The sequence below is a fragment of the Symphalangus syndactylus genome, chromosome 11 (assembly GCF_028878055.3).
Source record: "Symphalangus syndactylus isolate Jambi chromosome 11, NHGRI_mSymSyn1-v2.1_pri, whole genome shotgun sequence".
In the NCBI taxonomy this organism is placed as follows: Eukaryota; Metazoa; Chordata; class Mammalia; order Primates; family Hylobatidae; genus Symphalangus; species Symphalangus syndactylus.
Window position 1 is genome coordinate 93,810,973 of NC_072433.2, and position 22,215 is coordinate 93,833,187.

The 22,215-nt window shown below is 35.8% G+C and overlaps 1 long non-coding RNA gene across 1 annotated transcript in view; it reads right to left on the reverse strand.

The window, feature by feature from the left end:
* LOC134731843 (uncharacterized) overlaps positions 1-22,215 on the reverse strand; it is a 196,101-nt gene that overhangs the window by 13,245 nt on the left and 160,641 nt on the right. The gene's annotated exons all lie outside the window — the stretch shown is intronic.

The following is a 22,215-nucleotide window of genomic DNA, read 5'->3' on the forward strand; positions in this document are numbered from 1 at the left end:
TTCAAGACCTAATTCCAACAATGCATATAGGCATACCTCTGGCAAAAAAATAAGTAAATAAATAAATAAATAAAAGAAAAAGGAAATGGAAAAAAAGAACAGATTTTCTGTCAAATGGAGTCTCTATATTTCGTCTCATATTCTTTCCCTCTCCACATGTTTCTCCAAATCAAAGCTTGTGAGCCACATGAGTTCTTGGTTGCAGTAATAGAATCAAGGCTGGCTAACTGAACCATCAAAGGAATTTATTGGCAGAATCTTGGGCAAATCACAGATCAATTGGGAAGACTGGAGAACCAAGCTCAGAAAACGAGCAGGAGTCATGGGGAACTGGAAGCCAAAAACATAACTAATAAATTCTGGAGGATTAGTGTGTTTCAGACACTGCTATAGTGCATGCCTAACCTTAACATCACCACTGCTTCCAGGAATATTCTTCCCTGTCCTAGTGGTGTTAGTCACTTTCTCCAGAGTCAAAGTCATGTGGGTAATTAGTGAACCTGGCTAATCTATCTGCATCTTAGCCATCAAACAGAAGAAAATGGAAGGCAAGATTCTTCTTCCCTTCAAGACTTATACTACAGGAACCTCTTTCCCCAATGAGAAAAACAATTATGCTGGGTAGTCAAAAAATAATATGTTATTATATGGTCAGAATCTTTATTTTCCAGTATTCAAATACATCTGTCTTGGACCCATGCCATTTGTAATATTCTATAGCAGAGAAATTGTTAGGAAGCTGTAGATCATAATTAAATCAGCTATTTCACCACTGAATTTATTAAATACTTTTTAATATTTACTATGAGCAAGACACTGTTGTGAGTCTTGAAGAAATATTAACTGATACAATATTCACAAAATCTCTGATGTAGGTACAATAATTAACTCTGATTTCACTCATGAAGGAACTGAGATACTGTTATATAGTTTACAAAGGTCACCCTCTAGAAATCATAGAGGTGATATTTGACCGATGCAGTTAGATTTCAGTCTATGCTTTTAACTGTTATTCTATGCTGCCTCTCCCTGCAAGCCATGGTCTTCCATATGAAAATTCCTTGATACTAACAGCATTTTTATTATTTTAATCCCCAAGTAGGACAGATAACCAACTGAAGATTCATCAGTCCATAAAAGCACATTATCTGAAACCCCAATAATTTTTTTTTTTACCAGGTATATTCTATAGCAAGCAGTATCACTGCTCCATCAAGAAACCTCTGTCTCTAGTCATTTCTGTGCATCCTTCTTTTTCTCCTCTGGAATCTCTGTGCTTTTGCCTATAGCCTGCACCTGCACATCTCCCTGAAGATTGCCATTGGACTGCTGAAACTGTTTTGCTTAAATAAGCAGACATACAGAAGTGCCCTTGAGATTTATACACCCCTGAAGTGGGCCTTTTTTCAATAACTGATTCACACAGAAGTAGGAAGCCCAACACCATTGCCTTGAAGAGGACAATCTCTAAGGTGTAACTTAAAACCCCTAGAAGAAAACCTAGGCAATACCATTTGGGACATAGGCACGGGCAAGGACTTCATGTCTAAAACACCAAAAGCAATGGCAACAAAAGCCAAAATTGACAAATGGGATCTAATTAAACTAAAGAGCTTCTGCACAGCAAAACAAACTACCATCAGAGTGAACAGGCAACCTACAGAATGGGAGAAATTTTTGCAATCTACTCATCTGACAAAGGGCTAATATCCAGAATCTACAAAGAACTCAAACAAGTTTACAAGAAAAAAACAACCCCATCAACAAGTGGGCAAAGCATATGAACAGACACTTCTCAAAAGAAGACATTTATGCAGCCAAAAGACACATGTAAAAATGCTCATCATCACTGGCCATCAGAGAAATACAAATCAAAACCATCTCACACCAGTTAGAATGGTGATCATTAAAAAGTCAGGAAACAACAGGTGCTGGAGAGGATGTGGAGAAATAGGAAGACTTTTACACTGTTGGTGGGACTGTAAACTAATTCAACCATTGTGGAAGTCAGTGTGGCGATTCCTCAGGGATCCAGAACTAGAAATACCATTTGACCCAGCCATCCCATTACTGGGTATATACCCAAAGGATTATAAATCATGCTGCTGTAAAGACACATGCACACGTATGTTTATTGTGGCACTATTCACAACAGCAAAGACTTGGAACCAACCCAAATGTCCAACAATGATAGGCTGGATTAAGAAAATGTGGCACATATACACCATGGAATAACAAGCAGCCATAAAAAATGATGAGTTCGTGTCCTTTGTAGGGACATGGATGAAGCTGGAAACCATCATTCTCAGCAAACTATCGCAAGGACAAAAAAACAAACACTGCATGTTCTCACTCATAGGTGGGAATTGAACAGTGAGAACACATGGACACAAGAAGGAGAACATCACACACCGGGGCCTGTTTTGGAGTGTGGGGAGCAGGGAGGGATAGCATTAGGAGATATACTTAATGTTAAATGATGAGTTAATGGTTGCAGCACACCAACATGGCACATGTGTATATATGTAACAAACCTGCACGTTACGCATATGTACCCTAAAACTTAAAGTATAATAAAAAAATAGAAATAAAAAATCCAGTTCCTCTCAAGAAGCAGGCTAAACTTACCCTCCTTTTTTTTTTTTTTTTTTTTGAGACGGAGCCTTGCTCTGTCACCCAGGCTGGAGTGCAGTGGCACGATCTCGGCTCAATGCAAGCTCCACCTTCCGGGTTCACGCCATTCTGCCTCAGCCTCTCGGCCACCACGCCCGGCTAATTTTTTGTATTTTTAGTAGAGACGGGGTTTCACCGTGGTCTTGATCTCCTGACCTCGTGATCCGCCCGCCTCGGCCTCCCAAAGTGCTGAGATTACAAGTGTGAGCCACTGCGCCCGGCCAAACTTACCCTCCTTAAGACTTGGCCTGAAATCATGTTCATGTTTGCTCTCTCCTTTCCCTGCTCTACTTGACCCATCTTTAAATCTTCAGAGCTATTCGTTAACAAATCTCTCACACAGAAACCCTCACCTTCTGGAGAACCTGACCAACGACAGGGACCTGGAGAACACAGAGACAGTTACTGATTAACTTAAGTGCAAAAATGATGCATTGGAGGCACGTTGGACAATTCATGAAAGTACTAGGAAGTTTAAAAGCTGCTGCAGAAAACTGATAGGAAGCAACGTGTGTGGAATCCAACAACATAAGAAATTTCATGCTATAAAATATGTAACTCTACAGTATACACACACTAGCATCACCACTACTAAAAACTTCTCACCACTAGTAACACTGCCCCCACGCGTCATTGGCCCTGCCCATAGACTGTTAACCCTGACACTTCTAGTATAAAATTGTGCCTACCCTCTCAGAAAGAATAGGAAATGCCTGCCTGCTCCTCTTTAACAACTGGACCCATACAATGGAAAGAAAATCAAGTATTTGCTACATTCAAACCTTTCTAGGGTTTAATTTGTAAATACTCCAATTTTCTTTTGTAATTTTAATCATTAATTTCACTTTCTAGAATGTTCTTTTTCCCTATTATCTTGCATTCTCTATATATCTAAATCCTACCCATCTTGTATAATATAACTCAAAGGCTAGTTAGAGAACATCACATTGTCCCTGATTTACCCTGTTAAAAATTATCCCTCCATACTTTGGACACTATTTAGTACTTTATCAATATCTTAATATTTACATCCTCTATGAGACTAAGTTCTTTCTGGGCATTTAACATGGCTTAGCAGAATATCTTGACAACAATTGGTATAATAAAATTTGTCAAATAAATTAGAGCAAGAGCTGAGGAAATATTAGGAAAGGGATTTGGTAGACTCAACAGGATTTAGCAGCTGATTAAATCTGGAAGGCGGAAGGAAAAGTTGTTACATTTGGTTTTCAGAATTCAAGCTTCAGTGTTTAAGTACAAGATGATGCCATTAGGATATTTAAAGAAAATAGAAGTAGTAGTCTTGATAACTGGAATTGGAATATATATCAACAATTTAGTTTGGGGCATACTGAGTTTGAAATTCTTAACATATTTTTAGGTTGACAAGTGTAATATAGACTCAAAAAATTGAGCCGGAGACTCAAATCAAACATCTAAAATTAAGATTTAAGTGCTTTAAGAATAGAAGTAATAACAGAAAGCTCCATAAGTAGATGAGACCACTCAGAAAGGTAATTCGCAGAACAAGAAAAGAATATAAATACAGTTGACCCCTGAAAAACCTGGGGGTTAGGAGATGCTGACCCCACGTACAGTCAAAAATCTGGATATAACTTTTGGTTCCCATTAAATTTAACTCTTAATGGCATACTATTGACCAGGAGATTTACAAATGGCATAAACAGTTGGTTAACACATATTTTGTATCATATTCTTATGATAAAGTAAACCTGAGAAAGTAAAATGTTATTAAGAAAATTATAAAAAAAGAAAAAATATATTTACTATTCACTAAGTAGAAGTGGATCATTGTAAAGGTCTTATTCCTCATCTTGTTGAGTAGGCTGAGACGGAGGAGGAGGAGCTGGTCTTGCTGTCTCAAGGGTAGCAGTCATAAAAAACAATCCGCATAGAACTGAACCAATATAGTTCAAACTCATGTTGTTTGAAGGTCAGTGATAAAATAGACTAATATCTACATATATTTTATACACCCAGGGAATATCTATTTTTTCTTGGATTTTTTTCAGCATTTCTATGTTATATGGTTTATCTGCAAGTTTTTTCAACTTGTCATACATCTCTACATATTTTTCCAATATATTTATTTTTTAAAATCCACATAAAAGTGGACCCACACAATTCAAACCTATGTTTTTCAAGGGTCAACTGTATTTTGATAAGAAGCCTCATAAAATGCCAACATTGGGGAATCAAGACAAAAGGATGACAAGTAGAGGGAAAGCAGAGTAGAATTGAGATTGGGAAACCAGTGCATTTCAGAGATCAAAGAAGGATGACATCCTAGAAGAAACCATCTTTTGTGCTATCTGTGTGGCCCCAATTCATCAACCTTTCTTGCATTAATATTCTTTGCTTTGTAACTTTACAGTTCCTGACACAAAAGACAGAATGTGCTTTCCAACTCCTTGACATGGGGTCAGCCATAGAACTTAATTTGGCCAATGAAATATGGGCAGAAGTAAGAGTGACCAATTCCAAGGCTAGGCCTTTAGAAGCTTCACGTATTTCCACTTGTCCTCTGGGGCTTTTTGCCATTATCATGAGAAGAACATGCCCTGGCTGGCCTACTAGCCTAAGTAAAATAATAGACTCATGAAGCATACTTGGATTTCATTTGCACATGGAGCTGCCCCCAAGCCCAGCCAGGAGCAGCAGAGCAACCTCAGCTGACTCACAAATGTGAATAAAATAAATGTATGTTGTCGTATGCCACTGAGAAGGAGGAACTTAATGACAGAAGACATTGGTGACTTCAGCAAAATCATTGGCTATGTGCCAGTGGGTCAAAAATCTGCTATCAGTGGCTTGAAGGATAAATTAAAAACAGTAGAGTCGATGGGAAGCTGGTCATTGAAGGGCTGCAACTAATTGAGATAATAACTTTATGAAGACTAAATATAAGCCCAAAACAGTGCATGGTTACATATACTTATATTGAATGCATAACTCAGGGAATGGACCTTCACATATATTAATACATGTTGACATTTGAACTATTAGTCGTTAATGGAGAAAATTCAGACCAGAGAGGGAGCTGATTTTGGTTAAGATCTGTCTTTGACATGTCTGCTTAAATTATGGTGTATAGAAAACATAGTCTTTATTGTGCACTTAGTAATTATCACATAATACAAACTTCCCTTCTGCAGAAGAAAAACTACCAGGATTTCACCTTAGTAATAGCAACTATATAAACTGTAAATAACACATAAATAGAGGAAACGAGGTGATTCAACACAAGTGATAAAAAGAACAGTTAAATATTGGCAATTTGGTAAATTAGCCCATATGCAAATTAATAATGCTTTAAATAAGGAAAACACATCATAGGGAATGCCTGTTCATTTATTTTGACATTTTATAATTTAGTCTAATTATTTGTGAAACTGTAACCCATTCAGCTGGCCTTTGGTATAGTTTGTGAAAAATAATGACTCTTATGAAAAATAATGACATTTAGTCAAAGAAGCACTTGCTTCCACTTTCTATGGTACATTCAGGCAAGATACTTAGTGCAGTAACTAATTAAAAACTAAAATGTCAAATCTTACCCACATCTCTGTACATTAGCCAAAGATACATATGGACTCGAAACCAGAGAATTCAAAATGGGTTCTTAGTTAAATCCATGCATTTCCAGAGACAAATCTGTGAAATTAATTCTCTGAGCAATGCATATTATGCCTACATATTATACCTAATTATTAGCCTTGTATATCAAATACAGTTTCATTTAGATTAATGTCTGATTTTAGCATTTTATCAGTTTATTCAAACTTTGTATAATCTTATATTTCAATGTACTGCACATATGTTCATTTTTGACACTTTGCCCCTCGAAAACCAAACAGTAATGATACAGGGGACTTTAAACTCTATTTTAGCTAATTCATATATTAATACCATACTTTGGAGATGATTATTTTAAGAAGTAATCACAGATTTTTTTTTTCTTAAATTGTGCTTGTTTCATTTTTGAGTAATTTACTTCATATGAAATAATTCCTAGTTTTGTCAAGGCTGCAAATGTATTTTGCTTACTGCAAATTATGGAGACCACATACAAGTGCAACCTATCAACATTTCCTCCAATTTGGTTTTCTAAGTAAACAAAGCCTGCAGCACAGTCTTTCCTTAATGAGGGATGAATCTGAGTCTTTTCTGATAAATTAAAGGGCTGCATTTATTAAACAAAGATGATGTTATTGATTCAAAGGGCATGCTCTTTAAGCAGTTTTTTTTAATTGTTGTGCTGATCCATCTACGTTTTACATTTTACTTCCCATTTTAGCAATACATATTTCATAAAATGCCCAGCGAAGCTTAGAGGCTTATTAGAGGCATAGCATGATACAGTACTCACTGGCCAATGAATAGTGGACCTCATGACCTTGGCATTATTAATGGCAAGTTGGGCTAACTGCCTGATAGGCACATTAATTCCAGTGTCAACATGAAGGAGAATTTCTGTTTGAAGTAATATAAATTATATATGTACAACTAAAAGGAGAGACTAGCAATATAAATACTTGGAAGTAATTTTTTAAGTTAAAAAATATATTTTTTCATCTTCTTTCTATCTGTGCAAATAAAATTTTTTAAGAAAAGTAATGACATTGATCTACACTTGCAAAAACAGCAGCCCATGAGACATTCATTTTGAGGACTGCAGTCCTCTTTAATTGCATGAACAACATTAACTCATAGGATAGAAAGGTGCCATCGAATCTTGTTCATTTTCCTTGCATAAGATGTACTTCTAACTTAATAGAAATTCTGCTAGGAATACCTAGCAGATTGAACATGAAACACTTCCTTAGTAAGATAATAAAATGTCATTTTACAAAGATTATCTCCTGTCATTTCTGTAGATGTTCCCAGTCCACCTGAAAATACTTTGAATTTTGTCATTATTGAATGTAGTGCACACAATATGACAATTAGGCCAGCTTTGTTAATTGTGTTGTTAATATTTTCTACATCTTTACTGATTTGTTTTAGCTGGAGGTATTATCAACTCTTGAAGTTTTGTGAAGGGTAACTTTATATGTAGTTTGAAACTATGTATTGATTGCACAGAGATTTAGAAAGGTCATATTTTCCTGTTGATTTACTCCTTCGTCATTATGAAATGTCATTCTTCATCTTCAGCAATGCTTTTAACTTAAAATCGTCTTGGATATTAATAAAGCAACATATATTTTTGCTTTATATCCACATGATACATCTTTTATTCCATCTTTTGGATTTCAATCTCTCTATATTCTTATATTATGGTGTTCCTCTTAAGAGCAACATATACTTGAGGGCTTTTTTCTCAACCAATCTATCAAATCTTGTCCTTTTCTAGAAATATTTTGTGCATTTTCATTGAATGAAATTTAAGATATATTTACTGTCATATCTACCATTTAATTACTTGTTTTCTCTTTGACCAACCTGCTTTAAGCTCTCATTATCTTCTTTCTTGTTTTCTTTTACAGTAAACTGGGTTTGTTTTAACCATTCTATTTTTACCCCTAATAATGTGTTAATTATAACTTCTTTTCCTATTCTTTAATGGGTACTATAGATTATAATATTCATTCTTGAATCATTAAAATCTAATGTAAATTATTACTTTTAGTCCTTCCTTTACAATGAAACTCTTTCTTTCCATATATGTCCTTCACTTTTGCACTGTTGTTTTAATGCATTTTAACCATATATATATATACACAACTGCATAAATTATTATTCTTATTATCTAAGTCAGTCAATATTCATCTATATGAATTTCCCCTTTGCCAGTCTTTCCTATAATTACATATTCTAGGATCATTTTCTTTCTACATAAAATTTCTCTCTACTTTTTTAGTGAAGTTTTGCTGCCAAAATATTCTATGTTTTTGTCTGTCTAAAAATTCTTTAATTCAGCTGTATTTTATTTGTTTGTTTTTATTTTGTTTTGTTTTGTTTTGTTTTGTTTTTGAGACAGAGTCTCACTCTGTTGCCGTGGCTGAATTGCAGTGGTGGGAATACAGTTCACTGCAGCCTCGACCTCCTGGTCTCAAGCCATCCTGCTGTTAAACCCTCTATTAAACTCTTTATTTTAGATATTTCAATTTTCAGTTCTAGAATTCCTATGTACATCTTTTTTATAGGTGCTATTTCTTTTCTTTCTTTTTTTTTTTTTTTGAGACAGGGTCTCACTCTGTCACCCAGGCTGGAGTGCAATGGCACAATCTCAGATCAGTGCAACCTCTGCCTCCTGGATTCAAGCAATTCTAATAACTTAGCCTCCAGAGTAGTTAGGATTACAGGGCACATGCCACCATGCCTGGCTCATGTTTTTGCATTTTTAGTAGAGACAGGGTTTTACCATGTTGGCCAGGCTGGTCTCGAACTCCTGACCTCAAATGATCCACCCACCTCGGCCTCCCAAAGTGCTGAGATTATAGGCATGAGCCACCACGCCTGACTTATAGATGCTATTTCTCTGGGTGAAATTCTCCATCTTGTCATCTGTTTTTCTATGTCTTTGTATATTTCCTTTGATCTATTAATTATAGTTATTTTAACATATTTTTGTTAACTCCAACATTTGGACTGTGTCTTTTTTTAATTGTTTTTCTTTTGGCTGTTGGCATCTCTGATTATTTTTTAATTTAATACTGGATATTATGTTTTTTAAAATTTGTAGTGTTATATTTCTCTAGGAATGGCTTACTCCTCACTTTGCTGGACAGACAGAGTAGTGGCTGATGATTAAAATCCAATCAGGGTCTGAGCTGAGTTGAGGTAGGATAGTAATTTGCATAAGGGTCTAGTACTTCTGCTTCGCACTTACTCCTAAAGTGAAGACCTCCGGGACTTTTAATCAAAAACTGGTATATTCATCGGGGATTCTCTGGTAAGTTTCAAACTCTAATTTTAAGGACTGGACAATGAGACAGCAGAAATCTCTGATCTCCTTTTAAAAATGTTTCTGCTTACATTTTCAGTTCCTCACCTTGAACAACTTCAGAATGGGGTAAATAATTTGCAGGGGAAACTGGAGGTTAAGTTCTCCACTCATCCTTTCTCACTGAAATCTTGGCACCTTATATATCATCAACTTGGTCTACTCCGTTGCTAGAGGGTACTAAAAGTTCTACTCATATTCCTGTTCCCCAGAAGTTGTGTTCTGTCCAGGCAAAGACTGAATTCTCCAACTGATATTCTAAACCTAGTATTAGCAAATAACTCCAGACAAATGGAGAAAGTCGACACATCTCACCTCCATTCTCCCCTTTCCAAAATCTTGACCTTTTAGTTCTTACTTTAGCAGCTTTCTCATGCCTTCACATAAGTGATTTTAAAATTTTTAATTGAATCTTCTATTTGCTGTCATGACAAGTTTTGTTTATAAGTAGGTACTTCATCCTATTCAAAAAAAAGAAAACTTTTTTTGTGTTCATTTTCCATTTCTGAAATTATCTTTCCAGCCAAATGGAAAACTTACACAGGTTTGCTTGTTGTCTGTTTGCTTGTTTCTGCAACTAGATTTTTCTGTTATTAATATTTAGATGTATAAGGATAAAGATATTTAATTATTTGAGACTACTGGAAGTGGAGTTATACTGAATATCAATATTACATATTTGACTTACAAGTCTGTTTTTGCGAGCATACTTATGAAATGCTTTCAATAAATAAAAGCAACTAGATGAGTTCCTAAACTGTCATTAATTCTGATGAAGTACTAAGCCATGCTGATTTTTGGACAATCAACTATTTTGGGAACAGAATTTAAAAATGATCCAGCAACACTCTGTTAAATTTACCTTCAACCTAAATGTAAAGGTTTACATCTAGCTGAAAAGTGCCATGTTTTCTAACTTGGGATTATTATAATTCATTCAGTTATTTAGGACTTTGTTTCATGTTCTATGCATTCAAAGAAACCTGTTTAGGCTAAGTACAGTTTCAGCTCAAAAGAAACATGCCATTACCTTGGAAAAGTAACATATAACTTCTGTGCTCTGTGCACCAAAATCAATAACTTTGTAATGAGGTATTAAGTCTCCCTACATATGAAGATGACAGAATTCTAAATATTACATTCTTTGGTTTTATTTTGTTTCTATCAATTTACTCTAATCTGGATTGGCTTTTGAAAATAACAAAATGGACTTTTTTGGAAGATAAGCAGTCACCTAATAATTTATTTCAGATTTAGCTTTACAAAGAGCTCATGTGTTACACATTACCTTCTTAACATTTAAAATAAGTTATTCTCATTTGCTTTCTCATCTACTAGTTTCAGATTGGAATATATTTGCATTTGTAAAACTGCATATAAATCAGTATGTTTCACAGGGAAGAGCAGGAAAGACAATGAAAACCAATGACTTCTTTTTTTTTTATTAGACTTTAAGTTCTGGGATACATGTGCAGAATGTGCAGGTATGTTACATAGGTATACATGTGCCATGGTGGTTTGCCGCACCAATCAACCTGTCATCTATATTAAGTATATCTCATAATGCTATCCCTCCCCTAGTACCCCACCCCCAACAAGCCCCTATGTGTGATGTTCCCCTCCCTGGGTCCATGTATTCTCATTGTTCAACTCCCACTTATGAGTGAGAACATGCAGTGTCTGGTTTTCAGTTCCTGTGTTAGTTTGCTGAGAATGATGGTTTCTAGCTTCATCCATGTCCCTGCAAAGGACATGAGCTCATCCTTTTCTATGGCTGCATAGTATTCCATGGTTTATATGTGCCACATTTTCTTTATCTAGTCTATCATTGATGGGCATTTGGGTTGCTTCCAGGTCTTTGCTATTGTGAACAGTGCTGCAGTAAACATATATGTGCATGTGTCTTTATGGTAGAATGATTTATAATCCTTTGGGTATATACCCAGTAATGGGATGGCTGGGTCAAATGGTATTTCTGGTTCTAGATCCTTGAGGGATCACCACATTGTCTTCCACAAAGGTTGAACTAATTTACACTCCCACCAACAGTGTAAAAGCATTCCTGTTTTTCCACATCCTCTCCAGCATCTGACATTTTAATTGTCATTTTCCTGACATTTTAATTATCGTCATTATAACTGGCATGAGATGGTACCTCATTGTGGTTTTGATTTGCATTTCTCTAATGACCAGTGATGAAGAGCTTTTTTTCATGTTTGTTGGGCACATAAATGTCTTCTTTTGAGAAGTGTCTGTTCATATTCTTCAACCATTTTTTGATGGGATTGTTTGTTTTATTCTTGTAAATTTGTTTGAGTTCTTTGTAGATTCTGGATATTAGCCCTTTGTCAGATGGATAGATTTCAAAAATTTTCTCCCATTCTGTAGGTTGCCTGTTCACTCTGATGATAGTTTCCTTTGCTGTGCAGAACCTCTTTAGTTTAATTAGATCCTATTTGTCAATTTTGGCTTTTGTTGTCATTGCTTTTGGTGCTTTAGTCATAAAGTCTTTGCCCATGCCTATGTCCTGAATGGTATTGCCTAGGTTTGCTTCTAGGGTTTTTATGGTTTTAAGTCTTACTTTTGAGTCTTTAATCCATCTTGATTTCATTTTTGTATAAGGCGTAAGGAAGGGGTCCAGTTTCAGTTTTCTACCTATGGCTAGCCAGCTTTCCCATCACCATTTTTAAATAGGGAATCCTTTCCCCATTGCTTGTTTTTGTCAGGGTTGTCAAAGTTCAGATGGCTGTAGATGTGTGGAATTATTTCTGAGGCCTCTGTTCTGTTCCATTGATCTATATATCTGTTTTGGTACCAGTACCATGATGTTTGGGTTACTGTAGACTTGTAGTATAATTTGAAGTCAGGTCGTGTGATGCCTCCAGCTTTGCTCTTTTTGGTTAGGATTGTCTAGGCTATACAGGCTCTTTTTTGGTTCCATATGAACTTTAAAGTAGTTTTTTCTAATTCTGTGAAGAAAGTCAATGGTAGCTTGATGGGTATAGCATTGAATCTATAAATTACTTTGCACAGTGTGGCCATTTTCACGATATTCATTCTTCCTATCCATGAACATGGAATGCTTTTTCCATATGTGTCCTCTCTTATTTCCTTGAGCAGTGGTTTGTAGTTCTGCTTGAAGAGGTCCTTCACGTCCCTTGTAAGTTGTATTTCTAGGTATTTTATTCTCTTTGTAGCAATTGTGAATGGGAGTTCCCCCATGATTTGGCTGTCTTTTGTGTATTATCGGTGTATAGGAATGCTTGTGATTTTTGCACATTGATTTTGTATCCTTAGACTTTGCTGAAGTTGCTTAAGAGAATAGATCAGCTTAAGGAGATTTTGGACTGAGAAGATGGGGTTTTCTAAATATACAATCATGTCATCTGCAAACAGAGACAATTTGACTTCCTCTCTTCCTATTTGAAGAGCCTTTATTTCTTTCTCTTGCCTGATTGCCCTGGCCAGAACTTCCAGTACTATGTTGAATAGGAGTGGTGAGAGAGGGCATCCTTGTGCCAGTTTTCAAAGGGAATGTTTCCAGCTTTTGCCCATTCAGTATGATATTGGCTGTGGGTTTGTCATAAATAGGTGTTATCATTTTGAGATACAGTCCCTCAATACCTAGTTGATTCAGAAGGTGGTAATAACAATCGCCGCCAAGCTAAAGGATAATGTTGTACCCCAATGCAAGGAAGCTAAGAACCTTGTACCTTGTAAAAAAAGGTTAGAGGGAGTTTCTAACTAGAATAAACAGTGTAGAGAAGAGTATAAATGACCCGATGGAGCTGACAAACACAGCACAAGAACTTCACGAAGCATACACAAGTATCAACAGACAAGTTGATCAAGCGGGAGAAAGACTATCAGAGATTGAAGATCAACTTAATGAAATAAAGCATGAAGACAAGATTAGAGAAAAAAAAGAATGAAAAGGAACAAACAAAGCCTCCAAAAAATAAGAGACTATGTGAAAAGACCAAACCTATGTTTGATTGGTGTACATGAAAGTGATGGGGAGAATGGAACCAAGTTGGAAAACACTCTTGAGGATATTATCAGAAGAACTTCCCCAATCTAGCAAGACAGGCCAACATTCAAATCCAGGAAATACAGAGAACACCACAAAGATGCTCCTCAGGAAGAGCAACCCCAAGACACAAAATCATCAGATTCACCAAGGCAGAAATGAGGGAAAAAATGTTAAGGGCAGCCAGAGGGAAAGGTTGGGTTACCCACAAAGGGAAGTCCATCAGACTGACAGCGAATCTCTCTGCAGAAACCCTACAAGCCAGAAGAGAGTGGGGGCCAGTATTCAACATTCTTAAAGAAAAGAATTTTCAACCCAGAATTTCATATCCAGCCAAACTAAGCTTCATAAGCAAAGGAGAAATAAAATCCTTTACAGACAAGCAAATGCTGACAGATTTTGTCACCACCAGGCCTGCCTTACAAGAGCTCCTGAAGGAATCACTAAATATGGAAAGGAAAATCCTGTACCAGCCACTGCAAAAACTTACCAAATTGTAAAGACCATCAACACTATGAAGAAACTGCATCAATAACAGGTGAAATAACCAGATAGCATCATAATGACAGGATCAAATTCACATAGAACAATATTAACCTTAAATGTAAACTGGCTAACTGCTCCAATTAAAAGACACAGACTGGCAAATTGGATAAAGTGTCAAAACCCATCGGTATGCTCTATTCAGGAGATCCATCTCACATTCAAAGACACACATATGCTCAAAATAAAAGGATGGAGGAATATTTACCAAGAAAATGGAAAGAAGAAAAAAAAAAGCAGGGGTTGCAATCCTAGTCTCTGCTAAAATGGACTTTAATCCAACAAAGATCAAAAAAGACAAAGAAGGGCATTATATAATGGTAAAGGGATCAATGCAACACAAAGAGCTAACTATCCTAAATATATATGCACCCAATACAGAAGCACCCAGATTCATAAAGCAGGTTCTTAGAAACCTACAAAGAGACTTAGACTCCCACACAATAATAGTGGGGGACTTTAACACCCCACTGTCAATATTAGACAGATCAACAAGACAGAAAATTAACAAGGATATCCAGGACTTGAACTCACCTCTGGATCAAGCAGAACTAATTGACATCTACAAAATTCTCCACTCCAAATAAACAGAATATACATTCTTCTCAGCACCACATTGCACTTATTATAAAATTCACCACATAATTGGAAGTAAAACATTCCTCAGCAAATGCAAAGGAATGGAAATAATAACAAACCATCTCTCAGACCACGGTGCAATCAAATTAGAAATCTGGATTAAGAAATTCACCCAAAACTGCACAACCACATGGAAACTGAACAACTTGTTCCTGAATGACTACTGGGTAAATAACAAAATTAAGGCAGAAATAAATAAGTTCTTTGAAACCAATGAGAACAAGGACACAATGTACCAGAATCTCTGGGACACAGCTAAAGCTGTGTGTAGAGGGAAATTTATAGCACAAAATGCCCACAGGAGAAAGCAGGAAAGATCTAAAATCAACACCCTAACATCACAATTAAAAGAACTGGAAAAGCAAGAGCAAACAAATTCAAAAGCTAGCAGAAGGCAAGAAATAACTAAGATGAGAGCAGAACTGAAGGATATAGAGACACAAAAACCCTTCAAAAAATCAGTGAATCCAGGAGCTGGTTTCTTGAAAAGATCAACAAAATTGATAGACCACTAGCAAGACTAATAAAGAACAAAAGACAGAAGAATCAAATAGATGCAATAAAAAATAATAAAGGGGTTATCACCACTGATCCCACAGAAATACAAACTAAAATCAGAGAATAATATAAACACCTCTATGCAGATAAACTAGAAAATCTAGAAAAAATGGATAAATTCCTGGACACATCACCCTCCCAAGACTACACCAGAAAGAAGTCGAATCCCTGAATAGACCAATAATAAGTTCTGAAATTGAGGCAGTAATTAATAGCCTACTAACCAAAAAAAAGCCCAGGACCAGACGGATTCACAGCCGAATTCTACCAGAGGTACAAAGAGGAGCTGGTATCATTCCTACTGAAACTATTCCAGACAATAGAAAAAGAGGGAATCCTCCCTAACACATTTTATGAGGCTGGCATCATCCTGATACTAAATCCTGGCAGAGACACAACAGTAAAAGAAAATTTCAGGCCAATATCCTTGATGAACATCAATGCGAAAATCCTCAATAAAATACTGGCAAACCAAATCCAGCAGCACGTCAAAAATCTTTTCCACCACGATCAAGTTGGCTTCATCCCTGGGATTCAAGGCTGGTTTGGCATATGCAAATCAATAAACGTAATCCATCACATAAACATAACCAATGACAAAACCACATGATTATCTCAATAGATGCAGAAAAGGCCTTCAATAAAATTCAATACCCCTTCATGCTAAAAACTCACCAAAAAAATGACTTCTTATATACGTAAACCTACTTTTCCAGTACAGCTTATAGATTGACATATTCTACCATATATACCAAACAGACAGAAGCTTTCATGTGACCCTCATGAGTCACAATAACATGTTTAATTAACAAGTATGTCAAAAACCATCATTTCTTCTCTGAGAAGCCTTGTGTGAGTTTTCATATGAAAATAATTATCTGAATAGTGATTATTTTATTATCAGACTCAATATTAAAAAAATAATTAACCAACCTTTAGTTACATCATTTTTACTAGGTTCAGGAATAGATATGTTGCAAAATGTCAAAAGCAGAAAATGATGAACTTCAGAAAAAGTTGATATGACATATCAAGACCAAATAACCATAGAGATATTTTCCAAGGGAATGGGTAAAATTGTTCCATGACCCTTGAATCATTATATGCACTTTAAGAATATAAAGAGTGAGAGATAGAGAGAGGAGGGGTAAGAGATAGAGATAGGGCTTTCTGGGGAATATGAATAAAGAGATGTATTTGGACTGAACTCTTTCCCCACTAGGAGTCCATACTTTCACACTCTGCAGAGAAGGAGAGGTATAGCAGGTGGCCATGAGGATATGTCTCCCAGACCTCCAACCATAGGAACTGTAATTGGCCAAGACTCCCAATAGCTGTGCTGTGTTTGTATGTATGAAAGCTACAATTCTCATGAGCTGCTACCAGTCAGTGACTTAATGAAGCAAGGATGTTATTAAAACCCCATTTTTTTAGGAGACACGGGACTTCTCTCATAGCAATGGCTTTAGGACTCCATCACGGCTTTGTCAAATCTCCATCTGACTACATGGCAGTCTATGACCATTATATCCGATCTTCTCTCCCACTCTCCTTCTCCCAAGGTGAGTCTGGCATCATGTCTGAAGATTTTCCCAGACTTCCTGCCCCTCCCCATTTCTTCTACACAGGTTTTGACCTAGTAAGATACCATTCTTGGAGTATCTCAGAGGAACTGGACAAACACAGGAGGCCAACTTCTAACTATAGACCTAGTAAGATGTTCAAAAGGACCACTGGGAAAACTAGGCAATATGTTCCCTGTGATTGAAGGAACTAAAATATTGGATTTGGTTCATATCTGTAAAAGCTAGAGTGTACTGTGGCCTGTGGTCTCATTTTAATAAGATACTGTGACAAAAAAAAAAAAAAAAAAAAAAAAAAAGTGTGGGTTAGCTGATAGAACCTGGAGAGTGTTGCTGCAGTGAGGTCTCCTTGCAATTCCAAATTTAGCCAGTAAATGAGAGCATGTTTCTCTTGGAACAGATGTAAACCACTCTGTAGAGAGCTGGCATGCGATCATCTCGGGTCCTATAAAATTGACTCACCAAGAGAGACCAAAGATCTCATCAAAAAGAAGATAGGGCTGTACTGTTGATCCTCAGAGGCCAAAACATGGGAAAAGGAACTGCTGCAGGGAATAGTCTAGCTGCATCAAAAGTACTGGAGCAGTGGGAGGCCCAGCAGGAACCTCTGAAGAGTCTGTGAAAGGAAGGTATACCAAAAATGAAAGCAGCACTTAAAACATCTGTGGCCAGCTCAGCAAGAGTAGTTATATTTCGTTACCTGTTGTTATAGCCTCTCTTCTCTCCAGAAACCTGGAGAAATAACATCAGTATGGAGTGGGAGAAGAAGAGAGCTAACAAAAAATGTATAGAACTGTCAAATTGTAGCTGCGTTATCTTACTGGAGGCTTCCAGGTGGAAATAAGAGGGGAGAGGGCAAATTGAAATTTACATTGTTATTATAGGTTGCAGATGCTATTTGGCGAGTTGAATAAGTATGTTCAAACAACTCAAGTAATTCAAAGACTATTAGCTAAGCATAAGCAGAAAATCCGTGGAAAAACTGTAGAGCTTTTATAAAAAAGGTATCGGATATTTTCTCCCAATTAAAAATGTCATGTCATGACTCAGGTTTATTCAACCTAGTGGTCACATATATTAATCTTCACGGAAGGTTAGTAGAAATATAATAAATCTATAGTTCTTAATTTATAGATTATTGACATAAAAACCATATTTTAAGCTTCTTACAAGTAATTATCTCAGGTAATTTACTAATATTGTTTACATAGATTAGGAAACTATAAATTCACCACTGATATTATTGCCATGAAAATAGTTTCAATTATCCATATGTAGTACATGTAAGTGTACTTTTAAGTATATTCAATTTGCTATTATAAATTGCTGCTAAATAGGCATGATCAAAAGCATTAAAACTGTTTATTTTATAATAGTTCTATATTTTACTATCAAAAGAAAGGAAAATAATATAAATAAATATAAATAAGCCACAGTAAGATCATTATAAAAAGGGGGATATCTCTATTGTTTACCATAAAATGAAATAACAACATTGAAAGATTTTCTCTTGACTAGCAGAAGATATGAATTATAGGCACTTTGAGCACATCTTTTTCTGAACAGTTATGTATCTATAAACCAAAATGCAGACAATGAATGAATACAAACTGGATCTTAATGAACAGTAAGAATCCAAGAGATGAAAAACAAACCAAAAAAGATGCCAAAAAAACCCACTAATGATATTACATTTGCCATTAGGAGTTTTTCACATTTGGATGACAATGGCATGATTCATGAGTTAACTAACCAAGTTTTACTTTTTTCCATCAACAAATTAAAGCTTTTTGCTAATTTTTTATGACCTCAATCCACTAATATTGTTTTGACTCTTCATTTTCAATTTTTACCAAATCAAGATGCTGAGGCTAACAATGAGGCTTCAACTTTTTGCCTGGAAAGCTAACACAATCTTCTAATTAATAATTTATTATAAAACAAAATGTTTTCTGGTTTTCAAGCAAAACTAAACATTTAAACTGTGGAAAAACTGTGTCTCCTCCTTAAATACTTTGAATTTTATAAGAATAATGACTCTTCATGTGTACATTTTCACTACATCAGCTTAATAATTTTACTTTGTTTACATTATAATACAGTGGTAAGTCATTGAATATGGTTATATTTGAGCATGTGTGTATATATATATATATATATATATATTTTTTTTTTTTTTTTTTTTGAGACAGTCTCACGCTGTCACCCAGGCTGGAGTGCAGTGGCACGATCTTGGCTCACTGCAAGCTCCACCTCCCGGGTTCACGCCATTCTCCTGCCTCAGCCTCCCAAGTAGCTGTGACTACAGGCGCCCGCCACCATGCCTGGCTAATTATTTTTTTTTTTAGGCTAAAAATTCTTCATTCACTCAGATAATGTGCACTTTCACTAAACAAACCTAATGTTGATTTTTTGTATTTTTAGTAGAGACAGGGTTTCACCATATTAGCCAGGATGGTCTCAATCTCCTGACCTCATGATCCGCCCACCTTGGCCTCCCAAAGTGCTGGGATTACAGGCGTGAGCCACCGCGCCCAGCCGCATATATATTTCTAAGGATAGCTATATTTAAGGATGGTGCACATATTAAAGAAAAACTCATTTAAAAACCACTACAGATAAATCTAGATTTTTAAAGTTCCCCCCATCTATATAAGTTAAATATTATGTTGAAATATGGTTAACAGGCCATTTAAACCTGGTTAATACCCATTTTGGATGAATTTGAATGTTCTGACTTCTGGTGACATATACTGAATAATAGGCCAATACATGGTTCCCCTCATCTGATTTCCAAACTTTAATTAAGGCCTCCTTTAGGAGGCTGACCCAGGAGGATCACTTGAGGCCAGAAGTTTGTGACCAGCCTGGGCAAAATAGCAAGACCCTTTCTCTACAAAAATAAATAATAAAAAGAGAAATATCACCAACACTGATCTATTTGTATATGGGAAAAGCCTGGGGTAAAAGAGGGTCATAGAAAATAGAAACCACTGGACAGGCACAGTGGCTCACGTCTGTAATCCCAGCACTTTGGAGGCCGAGGCAGGTGGATCACTTGAGGTCAGGAGTTCAAGACCAGCCTGGCTCAAAATGGCGAAACCCCGTCTCTGCTAAAAATACATAAATTAGCCAGGTGTGTTGGGGCGCATCTGTAGTCTCAGCTACTCGGGATGCTGAGGCAGGAGAATCACTTGAACCTGGGAGGCAGAGGTTGCAGTGAGCCGGGATTGCACCACTGCACTCCAGTCTGGGCAACAGAGGAAGACTCTGTCTCAAAAAAAAAAAAAAAAGAAAAAAGAAAAAAAGAAAAAGAAAATAGAAACCATTTACTTCATTTTTCCCTCGTCCCAATGATGTAAAATGATCTAACATTTTAGATCTAACTTTCAGTTTAGCTAGTGATCTGAGCATTCATCTACCTCATCAAAGCAGTTGTCAATTTCTAAAAGAAAAAAATTGTAATCCCAGATTTTATGCCCTGGTAAAGTAAGAGAAGCATTTGATGCATGCACACAAGTCATTATAAGAAAATTATTAAAACAAAAATTATTCTAAATAGCTAAGACAGATACTATAATAATGCAAAATGTAAGCATTACGACTACCAAAATAAAGATTAACTGAAGGTAACAATAATTTAACTAAAAAGGACTGGGTCAGAACCCTAAAACATTCTAGCAAAAATGATAGACATCTAAATAATGAAAAACTTAAGTCCATTAATTTCTACATTTATGAAAATCCTATAAATATGATTTATATTATACAACTGATAACTTCTATTTTCAATTTTGGAACTTATATTTACCTTAAATATTTAGATTTAACATTATATTTACATGGATAGCTTCAATGTTCATTTTTAAGGCTTTAATTCTAATTTTTTATAATTAGTGGAATATTTTAAGATTTGTTTTGATTAGTTGGATTTCATTTGCAAATATATTTCCCAAGATTTACTGTTTATTTCCCTTTTTATTGCTTTCCCCATGATGCATGTATTTCCCTTCATCCACACATTACGTTTGCTTGAATATGTATGTAATTTTTACTCTTTTTAACTCCATTGACATGGCAATTTTATATTCTGACATTTAAATTTTACCAAGTCTACAGACGACTTGATTTTTTATCTTCTACAGGTTCTTTCGTTCTACCAATAGCAATCACTCTGTGTAGCCTTGCAAAGGTACTCTGTTTTTTAATTCATATAAACTGTAGTACACTATAAATATATTTCCGAACTTTGCTTTATTTAAAAAATAAGAGTTCTAGTCAGCAAATGTGACACCTCCTGTTTGTCTACAATTTCACCAACACAGTATTTTCAACCTATTTATCTTTGCCAATTAACAATTGGAAAACGGAATTTCATTATAGTTTTAACTTATATTCTCTGATTATACATGGGGTATCTTGTAGTGTATTTAAATGACTTCTCTGCTGTTTTCTCTGAAATATTTGCCATGTAATTTGCCCATTTTCTGACAGGTTATCAGTTTATTTTTTCTTTCTTTCCTTCTTTCCTTCCTTCCTTCCTTCCTTCCTTCCTTCCTTCCTTCCTTCTTTCCTTTCTTTTCTTTCTTTCTTTCGACAGAGTTTCACCATGTTGGCCAGGCTGGTCACCTGACTTGGTCAGGTGATCCACCTGCCTCCACTTCCCAAAGTGCTGGGATTACAGGTGTGAGCCAACATGCCCAGCCTTATTCTTATTTTTTACTAACATTTTATATATTAACAAAAGGAAGCTGTTTTTATGTTAAAAGTTCCAAATGTTTTTCCTAGGATTTAAATGTTTGCCTTTTCAGATGTCTCGATATCATTTATTGAATAACTTATCTTGCCCTCAATGATTATCTTGCCACTTTTGTCATGTATCAAATCTTAATTCATATAGAGCCTAATAGTCTCCTCAAGGAAACTGTTTCTATGTTCATATAGCAGTGTTTACTGTTAAAATGACTAATTTTATGGAATGTTTTAACACTAGTTTGATTCGTGATTTTTATTTTTCTTTCTTTTCAAGAATGTTCCCCAAATTTTCTTCATTTTCTTACCTTTCACAATAAGTTATTGGGATTGCATTAAATGTCTAGACTGACTCACAGAAAATTTTAAACTCTCCTGGCTTGGTCTTCTTTTCCAAAAACAAAGTATGCTTTTTCATATATTTAAATTTCCTTTTGTGTCCTCAGAAGTATTTTAAGTTTGTACTG